Source organism: Trichosurus vulpecula, chromosome 1, assembly GCF_011100635.1.
Source record: "Trichosurus vulpecula isolate mTriVul1 chromosome 1, mTriVul1.pri, whole genome shotgun sequence".
NCBI classification, from domain to species: Eukaryota; Metazoa; Chordata; class Mammalia; order Diprotodontia; family Phalangeridae; genus Trichosurus; species Trichosurus vulpecula.
In genome coordinates, this window is record NC_050573.1 from 52,380,699 (window position 1) to 52,401,856 (window position 21,158).

Genomic DNA, 21,158 nt, shown 5'->3' on the forward strand with positions numbered 1-21,158 from the left:
AATTCTAACAAACATTTAAAGAATAATTAATACCAATACTATATAACCTATTTGAAAAAAATAAGCCAAGGAGTCCTACTAAATTCCTTTAATGACACAAATATAGTGCTAACACCTAAACCAGGAAGAGCAAAAATAGGGAAAGAAAACTGTTGACCAATTTCCCTAATGAATATCGATGCAAAATTTTTAAATAAAATACTTGTGAGGAAATTACAGCAATATACCACAAATATCACATACTATGACCAAGTGAGATTCATACCAGGAATGCAAGGCTGGTTCAATATTAGGGAAACTATCAGGATAATTGGCTACATCAAAAACAAAAACAACCAAAAATCATACAATTATCTCAATAGATGCAGAAAAAGCTTTTGACAAAATAAACTCATTCCTATTAAAAACACTAGAAAGTATAAGAATAAAGGGAGGTTTCATTAAAATGATAATTAGTATCTATCTAAAACCAAGAGCAAGCATTATCTGTAATGGGGAGAAGCTAGATGCTTTCCCAGTAAGATCAGGAGTAAAGTAAGGATGCCTATTATCATCAGTATTCATTATTGTACTAGAAATGCTTGCTATAGCAATAAGACAAGAAAATAATACTGAAAGAATTAGAATGATAAATGAAGAAACAACAGTATCATTCTTTGCAGAATATATGATGGTATACTTAGAGAACCCTAGAAAATCAACTAAAAAGTCACTGAGACAATGTTTATTACAAAGTTTCTGGATAAAAAACAAACCCACATAAATTGTCAGCATGTCTGTATATTACCGACAAGGTCTAGCAGGAAGAGATAGAAAGCAAAATTCCTTTTTAAGAAGCTGCAGACAATAGAAAATATTTGGGAGTCTACCTGCTAAGATAGACCCAGGAACTATATGAACACAATTGCAAAACATTTTTTTTTCATGCAAATAAAACCCGAGTTAAACAATTGGAGAAATAATAATTGCTTATGGGTAAGCTGAGTCAATATAATTAAAATGGCAATTCTACGAGTTAATTTACTTAATCAGTGCCATACCAATCAAACTACCAAAAATATTTTATAGAGCTAGGAAAAATAAGAACAAAATTCATCTGGAAGAACAAAAGGTCAAGGAAATATCAAGGAAATCAATGGGATAAAAATGTAAAGGAAGGCAGCCTAGCAGTACCAGATCTAAAACTGTATTACAAAATGGTAATCAAAACAATCTGATACTGGTTAAGAAATAGAGTAGTGGGTCAATGGAATAGCTTAAGTAAACGATGCACGCTAGTAAATGACTATAGTAACCTAGTATTTGATAAACCAAAAGATCCAAGCTTTTGAGACAAGAACTCTCTATTGGACAAAAATTGCAGGGAAAACTGGAAAGCAGTTTGGCAGAAGCTAGGTATAGATAGATCAACTTCTCACACAATATAATAAGATAAGGTCACAATTTAGACATAAAGAATAATATAATAAGTAAATTAGAAGAGCATAGAAAATTTGACCTGTCAGTTCTATGGATAAGGGAAGAATTTATGACCAAACAAGAGAAAGAGAGTATTAAGGGAGGTAAAATGGATAATTTTGATTACATTAAATTAAAAAGGTTTTACATAGACAAAACCAATGCAACCAAGATTAGAAAGAAAACAGGAAACCCCAAGGGAGGGGGAGGATTTTATAACAAGTTTTTCTGATAAAGGTCTCATTTCTAAAGTATATAGAGAATTGAGTCAAATGGATAAGAATGTGTCATTCTCCAGTTGATCAATGGTCAAAGAATATGAACAGTTTTCAGAGAAAGAAATCAAAGCTATCTATAGTAATATGAAAAGATGCTCCAAATTACTATTAATTGCAGAAATTAAAACAGCTCTGAAATACCACCTCACACCTATCAGATTGCCTGAAAGGAAAATGACAAATGTTGGAGGGGATGTTGGAAAAGTGGTACACTAATGTAGTGTTAGTAGAATAGTGAACTGTTTCAACTTTTCTGGAGAGCAATTTGGAACTATGCCCAAAGGGCTATAAAACTGTGCATACCCTTTGACCCAGTAATACCACTACTAGGTCTGTACCTAGTAGTACCAAAGAGATCAAAAAAGAAGGAAAAGAACCCATATGCACCAAAAATATTCATAGCAGATCTTTTTTTGTGTGGTAGCAAAGAATTGGAAACTGAGGGGAAGCCCATTAATTTTGGAATGACTGAAAAATTGTGGTGTATTGTTGTGATAGAATACTGTTGTGCTATAAGAAAGGACAAGCAAGGTAGTTTAAGAAAAACCTGGGAAGTCTGATATGAACTAATGCATAGTGAAGTGAGCAGAGCCAGGAGAATGTTGTACGCAGTAATAGTAATATTATAATGATGATCAACTGTGAAAGACTTAGCTACTCTGATCAATACAATGATCCACAACAATTCCAAAAGATTCATAATGAAAAACATCATCCACCTCCAGAGAAAAAACTGAGTACAAATTGAAGCATATTTTTTCACTTTATTTTTCTTGCTTTTTTTTTGCAACATGGCTTAATATGGAAATATATGTCACATGATTTCATGTATATGACTAATATCACTTTTCTGGTCTTCCAGATGGGTTGGGGAAGGGTGAGAGGGAGAAAGAGAATTCAGAACTCAAAATTTAAAAAAAAAGGGAGAAAGAGAATTCAGAACTCAAAATTAAAAAAAAAAAGAATGTTAAAATAAATATATAAATAATAAATTAAAAAAACTAAAATAACATAAAATCCCACCCAGATTCACTGTATGGAGCATCATAGATGAATGAATGAATGAATGCTTATTGATTTGACTTGTCTTTAACTCAAACATGACACATCTTCCAAAGCCAAATAGAAAGGAGGAAGCTGAGAACAATGGAGAGAACATAACTTTTAGAAGTTCTGGTTTCAGATCTTTGCTTTAGTTACTTACCTATGTCCCCTTGGGCAGTATAACACTCTTGGCTTGTTTCCTTCTTGGTAAAAAGAGAGGGTTGGATTAGATGATCTCAAAGGTCTTCTCTTGCTCTAAATCCTAGATTTTCTGCTTAGATTATTTGGCACTTTCTTTTATTCTCACCCCTCCTCTCCTGGGGCAGCTAGGTAGTGCAGTGGAAGGAGCGTTGGGCTTGGAATGAGGAAGACATCTTCATGAGTTCAAACCCAGCCTTATACACTTACTAGCCATATTACTCTGGGCAAGTCACTTAACTCTGCCTCATTTCCTCATCTGTTAAATGAGCTGGAGAAAGAAATGGCAAACCATTCCATTATCTCTGCCAAGAAAACCCCAAGTGGGGCCACAGAGTCAGACATGACTGACATGACTGAACAACTTTCTCTCCCACGTCACTGGGATTAATTGATAACTAACAGTTGCCTTGAAGAAGAGTTTTTGAGTGCCATCAGGCTCTTCTCCTGTGGCAAAGCACCTGATGCTGATTCTATTCCAGCTGAGATTTACAAGGCAGGGGGTCCACTGCTCTTACAAAAGCTGACCGAAATTTTCCAGGTTACGTGGCAAGAGGGGGTTATCCCCTAGGAGTTCAAGGATGCCTCCATTGTCCACCTCTATAATGCAAAAGGAAATAAGCTGTCTTGTAACAATCACAGCAGTGGCAGGGATCTCTCTCTTAGTCATTATCAGCAAGATTCTTTCCAAAGTCCTCCTGAATAAGCTGATCCTTAACTTGGAAGATGGTCATCTACCTGAGAGCCAGTGTGGCTTCAGAAAGGGCTGAGGAATGATTGATATGGTGTTTACTGCCTGAGAACTCCAGGATAAGTGGCAGAAGAAGGAGAGAGGTCTGTACACTTTTGTAGATCTGACCAAGCCTTTGATACTGTCAGTCACAAGGGCTTGTGGAAAACCATGACAAAATTTGGTAGCCTAAAGAAGTTCATCAGTGTTGTACATCACTTCCTGACCATGCTTACATGGGTTCTGGGTAATGGAAGATTCTCTACCACTTTCCTAGTCACCAGTGGAATGAAGCAGGGTATGCTCTTGTTCCCATGTTTTTAGTGTGGTGTCAAACATTCAACAATGATGAAGATGGCATCAAAGTCAGTTACCACACTGATGGTAAATTATTTAACTTGAAAAAGCCAAGATTCAAATGGAGTCAAAGTTGATGTGTGACTCCACTTCTTCCCCCCCCCGCCCACCCCCTGATGACTGTGCACTCAATGTAGCCTGTGAGGCTGAGATGCAACAAAGAATGGATTGATTTTCTAGTGTTTGTGCTAATTTTGGCCTAACAATTAACACCAAGAAAACACAGGCACTCCTTCAACCAGCACCACACCATCCATATGTGAAACCATCAGTTACAGCAAATGGAGAAGTTTTGAATGCTGTGGATAAGTTCACTTATCTTGGCAGTATATTTTCCAGGGATGTCCTCATAAATGAAGAGATTGATACACATTTTGCCAGAGCAAAATCAGCATTTGGGAGGCTCTGAAGGAAAGTGTGGGAGAGGAGAAGTATTAGACTGCTCACCAAAGGTCTGCAGAGCTGTTGTTCTGGCCTCATTGTATGCCCGTGAAACCTGGACAGTCTACCAGCAGTATTCCAGGAAACTGAATTGCTTCTATTTGAATTGTCTTAGGAAGATTCTGAAGATCACCTGGCAGGATAAGGTACTGGACACTGAGGTCCTTTCTTGAGCTGAACTGCCAAACATTCAAACTCTATTTCAGAGAGTACAACTGATGGGCTGGCCACATTGTTTGAATGACAAACATATATTTGACTAAAAGACTATTTTATGGAGGACTCACATGAGGCAAATGCTCACATGGAGGCCAGAAGAAGCAACAGAAAGACACTCTCAAGGTCTCTCTGAGGAACTTTGGAATAAATTGTGAGACATGGGAAATATTGGCACAGGACCACCCAGCATGGCATGTCCTTATCAGAGAAGGTGTAATTCTGCAAAGCAGAATTGCAGTAGCTCAAAAGAAACATGAGACACCCAAATTTAGAGACATCTGCAATCCAAATGTTCAAATGGACTATTGGTGCCCTTCCTGTGGTAGAGCCTCCTAAGCTTGTTGTTGTTCTGATCAGCCACATTTGGACACACTGTACCTTGACCCCAACATCCTGTCTTCAAGGTCTGATTCAGCCAATTTAGCCTCAAGGGTTCCCAGTCTCAGTCCCAATTAACTTTCTCTCCAGCAGAGCAAGGAAAGTGACTGAGGCAAGAGGTGTTCATACCTTAGGGCCCAGCACAAACACAGACTTTGTTCCTTCCTCTCATGGGGGACAAAGGTTCAGGTGCTAGCTTCCTTGATTCCGGGGAGACTTCCTAAAAATATTTCAGTGCCCTCTGGATTTCTGTGCCTGTGGTCTCCTGAGAGGAAGTATCCCAATTAGCAAACAGATCCTGAGGCTTGGGGCCATGGCTTTGAGCCCAAATTCCAACATCTTTAGGTTGAGTCTAGCACCTCTAGATTCCAGGAAGGAATTGAGACTGAAAATGATAGAATTTTAATGTCCTAGAAATGAAAAGAGGCCTATCTTTTATGTGCAGCAGGAGATTAAGGCTAAGGAAGTCAGGAATTCTAGAAAAATAAGGCTTAAAGTGAACAGAGGGCAAGGGGAAATGCCACCCATTCTAATTCTGGTTTTTGAACAATAAAGCAAACACTACCTGGTGTAGGGAAGGAGGGAAGAAATCATACCTGACTAACCTGTAAGAACCTGTAAGGAGCTTGAGAGGCACATGGATGAAGGGAAACATGGTAAAATTTCACTTTAATAAATTTCCAAATAAAATACTTATTTTTAAAAATTTGAGGCTGTTTGGTGTAGTCAAAAGTGTTAGACCTGACATCAGATCAAACCTATGTACCTTAGACACTCTGTAGCTCTGTGACCATGGGCAAGACACTTAATCTCTCTGAACCTAAGCATCTCATCTGGAAAGTGGGGTAATTATCTGTAATTATCCAGTAATTAAATTATAAAATTATAATTATAAAAATAATCTAGTAATTATCTGTAAGTTGCTCAAAGTGTAGAAACAGGTTTCAAAAGAACTATACCAACTAGAAATTACCACGTAAAGTGAGTGAGAAAAATTAAAATTAAAACAACTCTGAGGTTTCACTTTACATAATACTAATTGGCAGAGATGACAAAAAAGGGGAATAGTCAATGTTGGAAAAGCTTTGGGAAGATAGACATCCTAATACACTATTGGTGGAGTTGTAAATTGGTTCATTTATCTTAGATATAAATTTGGAATCATGGAGAAAAAAAGTAACAAAACTGTCCATATCTTTTGTGGTAATATACAGAAATGCTGACGATTTACATGAGTTTATTTTATATCTGCATCTTTGTTGATTGCTTTGTGGTCAGTAAAAGATGCATGTAATTTTTATCCATTTCTTTGTGAAGTTTTTAATCTTTAATACATGGTTAATTTTTGTGAATGTACCATGCACAACTGAGATAGATATACTCCTTTCAATTCTCATTAAATAGTCTCTAGAAATCTGTCATACTGAACTTTTCTAAAATCCTATTCAGGTCCTTCATTTCTTTTTGTGTGTGTGTTTTTTTGGTTTGATTTATGGAGGCCTGAGAGGGGGTAAATTAAAGTCTCCCACTATTATAATTTTATTTTCTACTTGACTCTAATTTAATTTAATTTTTCCTTTAAGAATTTGGATGTTATATCATTTGGTACATATATGTTTAGTATTGATCTTCATTCATAATCTATGGTATCTTTCAGCAAAATATAGTTTCCTTATTTATCCCTTTTAATTAGGTCTATTTTTGCTTTTACTTTGCCTGAGATCATGATTGTTACCTAAGCATTACTTCAGCAGACTAGCTTCTTATTTTAACTCTGTATGTATCTTTCCATTTCAAGTATGTTTCTTGAAACAACATATTGTTGGATTCTGGTTTCTAATCCATTCTGCTCTCCTCTTCCATTTTATTGCTGAATTCATTCACATTCACAGTTATGATTGTTAACTATGTATATCTCGGGAGCCAAGATGGCAAATTAGAGGTGACCCACTTGAACTCTCAGCATTCTCCTCCAAATAACTTTAAAATAACACCTCAAATAAAATTTTGGAGCAGCAGAGCTCCAGGGTAAGGGTAAGGGTTAGGGTAAGAAATTTTTTCGAGTTTAAGAAAACTTAGGAGGTCAGCAGGAGACGTTTGTAACACTAGGGTGGAAGCTTGTCCAGAGCCCACACATGTGGCAGCAGCAACAGCCTTTCTTGACTTTCAACTTTATGTTAAAGTTGGGCTCCGATCACCTCAGGGTGGGGAGACAATGGGCTGAGCTTCAGGCTTTTTAAAGTTGCTCTTTTCAGGGTTAGTAGTGGTGGTTTGCAAGTTCTTGGTGCTTCCGAGGCGGTATGAGCCTGGGAGAGGTACAGTCACTGCTCTCCTGGGTCTGTCCTCTGGTTTATAGCCAGGAAGGGCCCCTGGTCCTCTGTAACCACAAATGCTAGCATTCTCTTTGCCTTGGCATTGCTACCAGGGACCCCGCTCCTTTCTGACCAACACCCAAGGTTTCTCTCCGCCCTAGTGCTGTGACCCAGATATATGGGCAAGAGGGTTGACAATCAGTGCCAGCTCTACCCAGTGCCAGCAAAAAGTCCCCTGTAATATCTTTCTAAGCAATTGTACAACCCGCTTAGCGTCTCTGGACTAAGAGCTCCTGAAGCTGCCACTGCTTCTGTCACTACCACCTGGTCTCACCACTGCTGTTTCATCCACATGGGCTCTGGGCCAGCTTCCACCTCCATCTCACAGATCTGTCTTTCCAACCTCCTACATTGTCTTAGGCTGGAAGAATGCCTCAAATGTCTCACTCTGACGTTTTGTTGGCTCTGCCACTCCAGAATTTGATCTGAAACATTATTTTAAAGTTGTTTTGGAAGGGAATGTTGGGAGAGCTCAGCTGAGTGCTTTCTCTACTCCACCATCCTGGAAGTCTCCAAGGATGTAATCTTTAGCCTTATTTGAAATATGTACTGCCAGCCGTACGTCCATTCGAGGCTTGGTGAGTCTATTTCCAGAAATGCATGTGATGAGTAATAGAAGGGCCTAACCCTTGCTACAGAGCTTGTACAGAAATTCTGACTGTTTCCTGTCCATTTACAATGTGGTACTAATTGTCTTCTGAGATGGACCTGAATGTGTGTATGAAAGTACCAGACAGACAGAGGTCCTTTTCCCTTTGGCAGCAGTTGAGTGAGAACAAAGAAATGCCGTAAGCTTCCAGGTAGGAGACCTTCTCCCCAACCTGGTCACCATGCATGAACACATGGTGTTTTTGTCTTCCATCTCTGCTGTGTTTTTTCCTGGTCTTACATGAATGCATATCACAGTTAGAACAGACAGGGTTATGACCTTGTGAGTTAGAGTTAGGGTGGCTCCAGGAGCGCCGATAAGGTCATTCTATCTCTAATACTCATCTAGATGGATGGAAGACTAAATACAACTGAGACAGAGACAGTGACACCACATTTTTATGACCATGTGGTCGATGGAGTTGGAGATAGTTGGTAGCAGTAGCAGGCTGCTATAGCTTCTGCTACTATCCCTCTCCCTATTTGGAGGTTTAAAGCATTTCTTTTTTCTCTATCAAACGCCACCATGAGGAGAGAGAAAGGTCAAGTTCTTCTACTGGTGGCTTTTATATATAGCCTCAGATCTGGATGAGCAGCCAATTAAAAAAAAATCCAACAACAACTTTTCTTAACTATGTGATAAGCAGAGAGGAAACAGCTCCAGAACACCCGTGCATGCTCTGAATCAGGACACGGCCTCTCTATCACCCATCATCATGCGTTTTCAGAACCATGCTCTGTCATTGACCAATCTCCCAATTTACTCAAGAGGAATTAATGATATCTCTAGTACCCACCACACATATCTGTTGTAAGGGTTAAATGAGATAAGATATAGAATGCCTTTTGAAACCCTGACAGTGCCAAACAAATATCTCTTGTTACTGGGAATGTGAGGGTGGTGTTTGTTATTTCTAGAAGCATCTGACAAGAGATGAACTTTGGTAAATTCCCACTGCTGGATCCCAGGTCTCTGAGGGCACACCAACTGCTCTGTTAGAGCCCAATTAGAGCCAAGGTTTAAGCTACTGCTGGGAGGCCTTCTAACAAGCTCCGGAAGCTGCTGTTCTCCCTGGAGCAGCAATTTGTTCAAATCACATTAACTATCCCTAATTGAGAAAAGTTACACTTTGCTAACTCCCTTTGGGGAAAAGCATTTCTCTGTCTTGCATTTACGTATCCTGACAGTCCCACCTAGGAAGTTTGAGAAGCCCCAAGGACTCAGCTCAGACCTTGCTGACTGAGAAATATAAGAAAATGTCCTGTGAGTAAACAGGATTACCCAGGACCCTCTCTGGGATCCTCTACCCACAGCCTAACTCCCCAAGCCCAGCCCTGCCTCTGTGACTGGTGCGGAGCTCAGTTCTCTGACTCTACCCTGACTGTCTAGAAATCATTATTTTAACACATATACACACATACATACATACACACATATCTTTTAAAAATAACTAAGAAGATTATCTTATAGGGCAAATGGCCAAATCAAAATATAACATATCTCATTGCAGGTATACCTGTAATGCCTATGCATCAGGCACTTACTAGCTGTGTGACCCTGGACTTAACTTAACTTCTGTCTGCCTCAGTTTTCTCATCTGCAAAATGGGGATAATTTTAGTATCCACCTCCCAGGGTTGTTGTGAGATTAGAAATAAGATATTTGTAGAGGACTTTTACAAATCTTAAAGTGTTAATAAATAAATGTTAATATAATATAATATATTATATAGTATATAAATTATATACTAATTTATATACTTACATAATATATAATAATACACAATTATATAATATTATATTATAAATAATTAATGTTAGCTGACATGATGATGGTGATGATGATGATGATAAGTTGCCACGAAGTGTATTTCTGTCTATTAATATAGGACATCTTAAATTCAACGTGTCCCAAGCTGAGCTCATTATCTTTCTTCCTAAACAATCCTCCCCTCCTAACTTCTACATTACTGGAGAGGGTAATACCACCCTCCCAGTCCCTCAGACTCCCAACCTAGGAGTCACACTGGACTCCTCACTATGTCTCACCCCACACATCCAAGCTGTTGCCAAGGCCTGTCGATCTCTCCTTTGCAGCACCTCTCAAATGCACCTCATTTTCTCCTCTGAGGCTGCCATCACTCTGGTTCTAGGACTCCATCAGCTCTTGCCTGAGTCCTTGCCATAGCTGTTGGTGGGTCTGCCTGCCTCGAATCTTTCCTCATTCCTACCCATTCTCCATCCAGCCACTACAGTGATTTTCCTAAAGTGCAGGTCTCATCACCTAACCTCCCTACTCAATAAACTCCAGCCGCTCCCTATTGCCTTCAGGAGCAAATACAAAATCTCTTTGTTGTCCAAAGAGCTTTGTGATCCAAGCCCCTCCTACCTTTCCAGTCTTCTTAACTTGTTCCCTTCAATCCAGTGATGCTGGCCTCCTGGCTGTTCATGAAGAAGACACTCCCTCTCTCAGCTCACTGCCCTGCTCCCCCCATGCTTCTTTCTCCTCTATTCCACCAACTGACCTCTCTGGCTTCCTTTAAGTCCCAACTAAACGCCCATCTGCGCCAGGAAGCCATCCCTAACCTCTCTTAATTCCAGTGCCTTCTCCTCTGAGGCAGAATCATTTTGTCTCTTTATGGACTTGGATGCTAGTGTGGGTGGGGGTGGGGAAGACTTTCTTTTGGGTGAGACCAGTCTGTCGTATGTTCTATGTCTTCTTACCCTGAATGCCTGCACGCAGTTGAAGGACTTGCACCTTTTCTAGAAAGCTGTATTCTTACTTCCCTAGGGGAAATCCTGGACAAGGTGGGGAAAGGAAGTCAAATCCTGATGTTCTTGGGGGAAATCTTGTGGGGTGGGGTGGGAGATAAGAGCTGAAGAGTGATGTGTGACAGACTGCCAAGATTGAATCTGGTTTGCAAGATGTAGTTCTGGGCCATGGCACTCTAAGGGCATGAGAACAGTGCCAACAAATGTGCTAGTATTTCAAATGTGAGAAAGGAAAGGCAGTTGTGATTTGTGGACTTCTGCATGGGGGAAGGGAATCATTTATAAAGCGTTTTCTAAATATTACCTCGTATCCTCACAACAACCCTGGGAGGAGGTACCATAATTCTCCCCATTTTACAACTGAGGAAACTGAGGCAAACAGAGGTTAAATGACTTGCTCAGGGCCACACAGCTAGTAAGTATCTGAGGCTGGATTTGAACTCAGGTCTTCTAGCTGCCTCTTATACTTCTCTGGGTAATACAAGACATTTTTCTTGCCCTCGAGGGCCATCTAAGTCAAAGAATCAGATATAGCCACTGAGTCAGACAATCCAGACAAAGTCAGAGTCAGACAATCCCAGAGACCAGTCAGGCATTCACCTGGAGGGCAGTTTGTACTTCTCCAGGGGCAGAGGAGAGCAATGGCCAGCTCCACTTTCCAAGCACCAACTCTGTCCTGCCTCTAACCTGGGGTTCATGAGTAGATTATAGGGGATCTGCAAACTTGGATGGGAAAATGGCATTTTTATTTTCACTAACCTTTAACAGAAATTTAGCTTTTCCTTCAATTACTTAAAACACTCTTCTGAGAAGATGTCCATAGGCTCTGCCAGAATGCCAAAACAAATGGCAACTTCCATCTGTTAGCTTGGCCCTCTGGGGATTTGTGACTTGGGAAGGAAGAACTATTTAACTTTCTCAAGTTTTAGTTTCATCATCTGTAAAACTGGTGTGAAAAAGTCTTCCCTATAAAGGGGTGGTTGGAGAATCAGATGAGACCACATATGCAAAGTGCTTTGTAAACCATAAAATGAATCATTATTGTCATAGGCTCCTAGATTTAGAACTGAAAATCTTCCTCCTCCTCCTCTTCTTCCTCCTGATTTTTAAATTAGAGACTTAAAAATTAGGGATTCATTTCTTTTTTATCTTTCTGTCTTAGCTCAGGATCTAGCATTCCTCCCCCTCTTCTTCCTCCTCCTTTGCCCAATAGAGGAGATAGTACTAAGTGACCTGGAGTACAGAAAAAAATTTAACCAGAACCTGAGCCAACATAATAATAGCTTACAGAAATGGGTCTCATGGAAAGTCTCAGTGGCAGGAAGGACTCCTTCTCCAAGGATTTTTCCATGGTTTCCTTCCAGTTCTAACATTCTGTGATTTCCAAACCAATCATTCTCCATTCCACCTCTGTGCCTATAACTGGAATATATTCCCTCCTCTCCTCTTCTTCTTAAATATTAACTTTCTTCAGGAATTAGCCTAAGTAATGCCTCCTACAGGAAGCCTTTCCTGACCCCTCCCCTAGTTGTCAGTACTTTCTCCTTCTCCCCACCAATTAATTTGTATTTATCCATGTATAGGTTCTATTCCAACAGCAGACTTATATAAATTCTTGGAGGCAAGGACTAATTTTTTTTTTACATCTTTCTACCCTTAAGATATAGCACAGTGCTAGACATATATGTATATGTATATGTATACATATATATATAGTGCTTAATAAGTGCTTATAATTAAACTATGATATCAAAATACAGTGACAGTGACCATTCTTTGATCCATTCCATAAAGTCTCAAGTGAATTTGGAGTCAGGGAATCTTGGGTCCAAGTCCTTGTTCTATGTGTGTGAACTCAGATGCATTCATTGAAATTCTTTGGGATTCAATTTCTTGTAAAATGAAGTAGTTGGATTAGATGACCTCTGAGTTCATTTTCACTTCTAAATCTATGGCCACATGATGCTAGAAAAGAGCATTTATCCATGCATAGCCTTTGACCTAGCAACACCGCTATTAGGTCTGTATCCCAAAAGCAGTAAAAAAACAAAAAGGAAAAGGACCTATGTGTATAGAAAATACTTATGGCAGCTCTTTTCTGGTGGCAAAGAACTGGAAAAATTGAGGGGATACTTGTCAAATGGGAATGGCTGAACAAGTGGTATATGATTATGATGGAATACTATTGTATTACAAGAAATGATGAGCAGGATGCTCTCAGAAAAACCTGGAAAGACTTGCATGAACTGATGCAAAGTGAAATGAGTACAATCAGGAGAACCAGTGGTGAGATTCAGCCAGTCAGCACCAGTTTGGTAGAATCAGTACCTAATTTTAGGTTTAGTTCCAGGAACTGGTTGTCAGTGGGGTCAGGGCCTGCGCCTGCTACGTCTGTGGCAGGGGTGGTACTTCGGCTTGGTTCCATGGAGAAGTGGTTGTTAATTTGTCTGAATCCCACCACTGGAACATGGTATACAGTGAGAGCAATATTGTAAGATGATCACTGTGAATGACAACTATTTTCAGCAATGCAACGATCCAAGACAACTCTGAAGGACTTATGATGAAAAGTGCCATCCTCCTCCAGAGAAAGAAGTGATGGACTCTGAATACAGATCAAAGCATAATTTTTTATCTTCCTTTATTTTTCTTTGGGTTTTTTGGTTTATATTTTCTTTTACAATATCACTAATATGGAAATATGTTTTGCATGACTACACATGTATAACCTATATCAAATTGCTTGTCTTCTCAATGAGGGAGGTGGGGAGGAAAGGAGAGAATTTGGAAGTCCAAATTTTAAAAACAAATGTTAAAATTGTTTTATAAGTAATTGGGGAGAAATAAAATAGTTAAATAAATATTTTTAGATGAACATTTATAACAAGGCTTTGAAAAAGGAACAGTCTTCATCTATATGGCCATGGGTCTCAGTTTGGAATTTGGGAAATATGGTATCTCTAAGCCAATGGAGCAGGGGTTTTGGTAGTGGAGCTGGCTTTTACCAGATATGTGGTAGTCAGACCCATAGTTATTTTGGAGGACATGCTTATTCCTGCTTTGCTGATAAGAAGAGTCTGTCTAAACTTGGCCACTATGAGTGAAGCAGCAGCTAGGTGGTACAGTGCACAGAATGGGCCTGGAGTCAAAAAGACATCTTCCTTTGTTCAAACCTGGCCTCAGACACCTATGTAACCAGAATGGCCTTTGTTTTCTTTGAATGACTCAGCTTACCTCATTGAGCCTCTGGACACTGTGGCTTGCTCTTCCGGGGCAGGAGGCCCGGGGAGCATGCCGGGAAGCAGACAACTTCCTGTGTGATGAGTCATGGGGCTGGCTGAGGGGAGGTGTTAACCTCTACCCTAGGGGAGGGGCCAACTCAGGAACCAATCGGCCCTGGTCATTCGGGCGGAGCTTGATGATGTCAAAAACCCTATAAGAGGGGAGAGGACAGCTTGAAGATTCTTCTTTTCCTTTTCCGGTTGGAGCCAGCGACAGTTACATCGTCAGTTACAACGACAGTTACATCGTCAGTTACAGTTGCAGCTTCAGTTACAGACACAGACACAGCTGAGGCAGGAGCTGCCAGTAGCAGAGCTGACCTACGGGAGGAAGCTGAACAAAGACTTCAGTCCAGTGGGTAATCTTATTACCATAAAGGGGGAAACATGATTTTGCTTTACGCAATCATGTTTCTCTGTAGCCTCCTGGTTACTCTTTCAAGGCGTACTTATTGGGCCTGGAAGATTTTGATCAACATATCAAAATGGGGCTTCTGGTTCATGGGTTGGTTACTGTGGAGCCTAAATAAATGTTTTGATTCTTCTGCCTTCTACTTTGAGAGTTTCTTATATCCGGCGGTTCCGAACCTTTCAGACATGTTTATGATCCTCTTTGAGATTATAAACTCTGCCCTCCTGATACATTTGGCGTCACGAACAGGATCGCTAGGTATAAGATCTCTATTTAGAAGCAGAACAATTTCAGAGGAAGAGATGAATATCCCAGGATGGGAGGATCCATTTTATTCCTCCCTAGCAAAAGAATTGGCTAAAAAAGCTGGACCCTGTGAAAACTGGGAACCAAGGCTACGGAGAGGAGATCCTAGGGATTTGGAAAAGTGTTTACGAGAAGTTGGGATTCAGTCAGGGGCATCACTATCTAGGCAAAGCTGGATAGTGTTATCAGCCTACCGGCTAGTATACGAAAGATTGAGATTAAGTGAAAGACATGGGGGCACTCCTACCCCACAGGAAGAAGAGGAATCTCAGATAGCAGGAGACCAAACTGACTCAAATGAGAACTTTTCTATTAATGTGGCTAAGAGCAACAGGAGACCAAAAAAGCCCAGAGTGCATTTCAACCCAGCCCAGAAAGAGCCTGACTGCCTGCTTCGTCCTAGCCATGGTGGCAGAGGAAGTGAGTGGGGAGAGAATGAGACAATGTTAGGGGCTGAGGCACAAAACACTACTGGGGTTCAGGATGTGCCTCACACAGAGAATAGGAGATGGTTAAATGATCAGACAAGGGCTCGACCCATACAAAGGAGGAAGACAGAAACCCGAGGTGAAGATTCAGTTACAAGGGAAATTCAGGAAGATTTCTCACCGCAAGAGGTCACAGATATTTTGAGTAGATTCAGCCAAAGAATAGGAGAACCATTGATATCTTGGATGGTAAGACTCAGTGATCAAGGGGCCGGTGGAATATCAGTAGATGGGACAGACTGCATGAGATTCATAGGTATCAGCCATGATCCTCTAGTTCAACAAGCTTTTAGGGAACATCATCAGCAAGGAGATGGTGATAGCAGGACTACTCTGTTGGCATTAGCCGCTGTGGGATGCAATAAGAGATATGCTACTGATTCTATGTGGCCCACTGAGCACAGACCCTGGTATTCACTTAGAGATTGTATCATGAGACTAAAGGAGGAGGTAATGAAGACTGCCATTATGACAGGAACTGCAGACAAATATTACAATGATTCAATGGAACTGCCTCATAGGAATTTAATAATTAGGACAGCTCCCCCTGCTTATAAACAACTAATTTTGAATTTATTACTTGGAGAAGTAGGGAGCCATCTTACAACAGTGATAAATAAGATTTTACAGTTATATGACTTAGGTGACTGGGGAAGGGATAGATCTCCTCAAGAGAGAAGGGTGAATAACCAGCAAACTTGGCGCCAAAGGAGAGTAACAAGGAAAGAAATGTTTACTGCTTTATTGAGAGCAGGGGTAGGTTTTGAAATGATAGATGGAATTCCAACCAATGAATTATATAGAATGTACAGAGATAAAGGCCTTGATAACAGGAGAGATAGGGAAATCAGAACTGCTCCTGCAAATGCTACAGATGTTGAACCTTCATACCCAAGTGAATCACATGAAAGGGAATACTAGGGAACAGGCCAGGCCCCAGCCCAAATTAAGGAAATACACAGGCTGGATTGCAGACCTCACATTAACTTGACCATATATTGGAAAAATGGGTCAAGTACGGTAACTGAGGCATTAATAGATACTGGGGCCGAGGCCACCCTTATTTATGGAAATCCAGACAAGTTCAGCCATGGAACTCCTATTACCATCACAGGACTAGGAGGGACTGAAATATCAGCCAGACAAGTTAAATTGATGATGAAAATTGGACAGTTGCCCAAGAAAGAATATAGTGTGGTTATTGTGCCTATTCCTGAATACATCATTGGAATAGACATTTTGAAGGGTATGACCTTAAATTTACCTGAAGGGAAATACCAATTTGCTGTGAGGAAAATAGGCATTAATGCAGTCTTAGTGGGGAAAATCAAGATGGATCCAATCACTTTGCCCGAACCTTCTGAAGTAATTACTTTGAGGCAATATCGTGTGCCAGGTGGGCAAGATGAAATTGCCAACACTATAAGAGAATGTGTTGAGGCAGGAGTGTTAGTCCCTACAACTACTCAATGGAACAACCCTGTCTGGCCAGTCCGAAAGTCAGATGGAACATGGAGGATGACAGTAGATTATAGACAGCTGAACAAAGTGACTCCTCCCTTGTATGCTGCTGTTCCAGACACGGTTACTTTAATAGAGAGAATACAAAAACATGAAGGGACTTGGTATGCAGTTATTGATTTGGCCAATGCCTTCTTTACAATCCCAATAGACCCCAAGCAATGGAATCAGTTTGCTTTTACTTGGCAAGGCCGACAGTATACATTTACACGCCTGCCGCAAGGATATATTCATAGCCCAACTATTTGCCACAGGATTGTAGCTGAACATTTGGATGAATTAAAGTTACCTGGTGTACAGCTTACACATTACATAGATGACATCATGATACAAGGAAAGAATATAAAGGAGGTGGAGGAGAGTTTAGCATTATTAATTGACCATATGAAAAGCAAAGGATGGGAAATCAACCCCGCAAAGGTTCAAGGGCCAGCTCAAACTGTAAAATTCTTGGGGATACAGTGGAATAGAGGACTGCGAGAAATTCTCCCACAAGCTCGACAAAAAATCCAGGATTTTCCCACCCCTACCAATAAGAAAGAGGCCCAAAAGTTCATAGGGCTGTTTGGTTATTGGAGACACCACATCCCACATTTGGGACAGATTTTAAAACCCTTGTATAAAGTCACCAGAAAGAAATATGAATTTGACTGGGGACTTGAACAAAGTAGAGCTTTTGAGGAAGCAAAGGCTGCTATTCAATTAGCTCTAGACTTATGGCCTATGCAAAATGGGCCAGTGGAGTTACAAGTGACTGTACAAGATGACTATGCAAATTGGAGTCTGTGGCAAAAACAACAAAGCCGAAGTGTACCTTTAGGCTTTTGGTCAAGGAAACTGCCCTCATCTGGAGTGCAATATACACCTTTTGAGAAGCAGCTGTTAGCTGCATATTGGGCTTTAGTAGAAACTGAGCAACTAACTCTGGGTCATGAAGTGGTATTAAGGCCTGGAATTCCAATTATGACTTGGGTAATGAGTACCCCAGCTTCTCACAGAATTGGACATGCACAAGAGGCAAGCATAATCAAATGGAAGTGGTATATTCAGAATAGGTCCAGAGCAGGCAAAAATGGAGTTTCTGCTCTACATGAATCTGTGGCGAACATTGATACTGAGAGCAATGAAAAGCCCCTTGAATCTAAGCAACAGATGGTACCATCCTTAGTGAAATGGAATAATGGATATGACGGACTAAATGAAGAACAGAAGAAACATGCTTGGTTTACTGATGGGACAGCAAAATATATAGGACAGAAGAGACATTGGAAAGCAGTAGCCTATAACCCCTGTACAAGGAGAACTCTGGAAAGTTCCGGGATAGGTGGAAGTAGCCAATATGCTGAACTGATGGCAGTGCATCAGGCCATCAGAGCAGAGAAAGGAGGACAATGTCATATATTTACTGACTCGTGGGCGGTAGCTAATGGATTAGCTACGTGGATGCCTATATGGAGGAATCAGAATTGGGAGATTCATGGCAAACAAGTTTGGGGTAAAGAGTTATGGGAAAATATATGGGACATGTCTTTGGTTACAGATCTGTCAGTTTTTCATGTTGATGCTCATGCAACCCTGACCACATCAGAACGTGAGTACAATGCACATGCGGATCGACTAGCAAAGATTGCTACTGAATGTATTGTCCCTACTCCGACTCCAACTGATAACCCAGCCTTAGCAAGATGGGTCCACCAGACTGCTGGCCATTTAGGGGTCCAGGCCACCCATCGATGGGCACAGGATCGAGGTATCAGTATTTCTCATGCGTTGTTAAAACAAATAACAGAGGAGTGTTGTATATGCCAATTAGAAAAAGAACGAACTCTTCCTAGGATAGTTACTGGAGAAATAGCAAGGGGAAAAGTTCCAGCCCAAATTTGGCAGATAGATTATATTGGCCCACTACCCCAGGATAAAGGATGTAAATATGTATGTACGTGTGTTGACACCTATTCAGGTGTACTAGTGGCTTGTCCTTATAAAGACGCAACTCAGAAAAACACCTGTAAAACTCTAGATATTGTAAGTTTATATTATGGAACCCCAATGCAGATTCAAAGTGACAATGGGTCACATTTCAAGGGCAAAGAAGTGAAAAGATATTGTGTGTTGAATAATATAGAATGGATATATCATATTCCATATTACCCACAAGCATCTGGGCTAATTGAAAGAATGAATGGATTGTTGAAAGAACAGCTGAGAAAATTAAGCTCAAATAATTCATATCGACATTGGAAGGATAATTTGTCTATTGCCTTACGTAATTTGAATAATAGGCCCTTAGGGGGGAGTACACCTCTAGCCAGAATGATGACCCCAAATCTGCAGATCAGAGAACAGCAAACATGTGAGATCCAAAACATTGAATTTTGGACTGTGAGGGAAGATGTCCCACTACCAAGTCCAGGAACACCTGGTTCAGCAGGATATGATTTACATTGCGTAGAGAATTTTAGGTTAAATAGGAAAGAGATAAGAAAAACCCCTACTGGAGTATGTATGAGAATCCCCAAGAATCATCTTGGACGGATATTACCTAAACCAGGATTAGCGGCTCAAGGAATACATGTATTGGCTGGAGTGATAGATTCTAATTATCAAAAAGAAATTGTTGTGACACTCCAGAATATGGGTAAAAAACCTGTACAATTTTGTAGAAATGATAGGATGGTTCAAGTCATTATTATCCCCTGTGAAAAAATACCCTTTGTGAAAACTGACCCTCCTCCCAAAATAACTACTAGAGGGGCAAAAGGGTCTTGCTCCATTGATAGAATAAAGTCAGGAGCTAAGGTATGGGTAAAACGGAAGCCAGATGATATTCCAAAGGCTGCAGAAGTTATAGCCCATGGGAAGGACAACACTGTAACAGTTGTCTATTCAGGGGAAAATAATTACCAAATCGTACCCCTGAACCATATATTTTACCGTGAATAGGTTATAATAATAGATTCACAGACTATTCTTTTTGTCCTTTGTTTTGGCTAACCTTGTTGCTAGTTTTGTTTCCTTCAGGCTTAAGCACCCTGCACTTTCCGGTGACTGCCTAAGCATGTAGCATTCTTGGAATTCCTGCCAGCTTGTTAAAGAAATGACCTCTGGAATGGGACTTTTTGGGGGCAGGGCCATCTCTACATCCAATTTCAGCATGAAGAAGCTATGGAAAATGAGACCTTCACCCCTCACCCCAAGATTTTGAGCCCCAATCGTTCAAGGGGGGTGGAAATGATGATAGTGTTCTGTTTACTTATTTTGTATTATCCTTGCTGTGTTGTTTTATTGTTATGATATTATTGATCCTATGTAGTGGATACAAGGATTTAGGGGTGGACATTTGAATTATTAATAATTATTTTGGGGATGATTGATTGAAGAGATTATTTTGCTGGGATCTAGGGGTGGATCACATTTGAATCGTAAACCAATATTTAGGAATGTCACCAAATGATATGTTTTGCTTTATTGTGAATGATATGTTTTAGTTTCCTTTGTAATTGAATCACAATGTATGTTCTAGGATACATGGCTGATTAGATTATGTATCCTATAACAAGGGGTGGAGTGTAACCAGAATGGCCTTTGTTTTCTTTGAATGACTCAGCTTACCTCATTGAGCCTCTGGACACTGTGGCTTGCTCTTCCGGGGCAGGAGGCCCGGGGAGCATGCCGGGAAGCAGACAACTTCCTGTGTGATGAGTCATGGGGCTGGCTGAGGGGAGGTGTTAACCTCTACCCTAGGGGAGGGGCCAACTCAGGAACCAATCGGCCCTGGTCATTCGGGCGGAGCTTGATGATGTCAAAAACCCTATAAGAGGGGAGAGGACAGCTTGAAGATTCTTCTTTTCCTTTTCCGGTTGGAGCCAGCGACAGTTACATCGTCAGTTACAACGACAGTTACATCGTTAGTTACAGTTGCAGCTTCAGTTACAGACACAGACACAGCTGAGGCAGGAGCTGCCAGTAGCAGAGCTGACCTACGGGAGGAAGCTGAACAAAGACTTCAGTCCAGTGGGTAATCTTATTACCATAAAGGGGGAAACATGATTTTGCTTTACGCAATCATGTTTCTCTGTAGCCTCCTGGTTACTCTTTCAAGGCGTACTTATTGGGCCTGGAAGATTTTGATCAACATATCAAAATGGGGCTTCTGGTTCATGGGTTGGTTACTGTGGAGCCTAAATAAATGTTTTGATTCTTCTGCCTTCTACTTTGAGAGTTTCTTATATCTGGCGGTTCCGAACCTTTCAGA